Below are 1,613 nucleotides of genomic sequence, written 5' to 3' on the forward strand. Positions count from 1 at the left end.
TTTGTGGTTACCATGGGGATTACATTTAACATCCTAAAGATACAACACTGTAATTTGGATTTATGCCAGCTTCACGTCAATAACATATAAAAACTGTGTTTCTGTGCATCTCTACCTCCACTCCTTTCAGTTCTGGGTTTAAAACATTTACATCTTTATACATTGTATGTTCAAAACAAGAAACAATTACCTTTTTTCTTTATTGCTCCAGTCAACGACAGGGAAATTCTGAGGTCCAAGGGCTGGGGTTTAGGCAGGAGGCTGCCCTGCAGGCCGAGGAGGTGGTGGAGGGGCCCTATTTGACCTTCTTCTTGAGGCCCAGGTGGTTGGTGTGGTCGCACTTGGGGCATTTGACTGCATAGGGGTGCGGATGGGCATAGCACCCGCATCATATCATCTTGTTGCAGTTTTACTTCTGGGTGAGGTGGTGGAGGGAGGGCTCAAGCACCAGGTGTAGGGTGGACTCTTTCTGAACATTGTAGTCAGAGACGGTGGACACCCTCCAGCTGTTTGTCTGCAAAAATCAGCTGCTGCTGGCCAGGCGGGATGCCCTCCTTGTCTTGGATTTTAGCTTTGACACTCTCAGTGGTGCCACTGGGCTCGACCTCAAGGGGATGGTTTTACCTATCAGAGGTTTTTTTTTTTTTAATATATTTTTTTATTGATTTCAGAGAGGAAGGGAGAGGAAGAGAGAGATAGAAACATCAATGATGAGGGAGAATCATTGATCGGCTGCCTCCTGCACGCTCTCCTCTGGGGATCGAGCCCACAACCTGGGCATGTGCCCTTGGCCAGAATCAAACCTGGGACCCTTCAGTCCACAGGCCGACGCTCTATCCTTGGAGCCAAACCAGCCAGTGCCCCATCAGAGTTTTCACAAAGATCTGCATCTCTGCATCTGCCGGGGACCCTGCATGGTGCCTCATTGAAGAGCAAGAAACAATTTTTAAAATGTATTCGTCTCTTAAATTATGTATAAAATCATGAAGTTAAAACCAACATTATAATAACACTGGCGTTTAGACTAAGCAATCAGTTTTTAAAAATGTATTAATCTCTTAAATCATGTAGAAAACAGAGTGGAGTTGCAAACTGTTGTTACAATAATGTTAGCTTTTACAACTGCCCATGTATTTACCTTTATTGAGCCCTTTATTTCTCCTTGTGGCTTTGAGTTACTGTCTCGTGTTCGTCCCTTCATTTCACCCTGCAGGATGCCTTGAGCATATCTTGTGGACCTAGTGGTAACAAACATTCTCAGCATTTGCTTATATGGGAATGTCTTAATTTCTCTCTCACTTTTGAAGGACAGTTTTGCAAGATATAGGATTCCTGGTTGACAGTTTTCTTCATTTTGCACTCTGAAAATATCAGACCTCTGCTTCTGGTCTCCACAGTTTCTGATGAGAAATCTGCTGATGATCTTGAGGGTAAATTTGTATGCGATGTGTTGCTTCTCATTTGTTGCCTTCAAGATTCTCTTTTTCTTGCCGAAACCGGTTTGGCTCAGTGGATAGAGCGTCGGCCTGCGGACTGAAAGGTCCCAGGTTCTATTCCGGTCAAGGGCATGTACCTGGGTTGTGGGCACATCCCCAGTAGATGTGCAGGAGGCA

At 44.8% G+C, this 1,613-nt stretch overlaps 1 pseudogene; it reads right to left on the bottom strand.

Annotated features, from left to right (window-relative positions):
- Window positions 1–295: 295 nt before the first annotated feature.
- On the bottom strand, window positions 296–890 carry LOC118658777 (annotated as a pseudogene).
- Window positions 891–1,613: the final 723 nt, after the last annotated feature.

This window comes from Myotis myotis, unplaced genomic scaffold (assembly GCF_014108235.1).
Source record: "Myotis myotis isolate mMyoMyo1 unplaced genomic scaffold, mMyoMyo1.p scaffold_m19_p_6, whole genome shotgun sequence".
In the NCBI taxonomy this organism is placed as follows: domain Eukaryota; kingdom Metazoa; phylum Chordata; class Mammalia; order Chiroptera; family Vespertilionidae; genus Myotis; species Myotis myotis.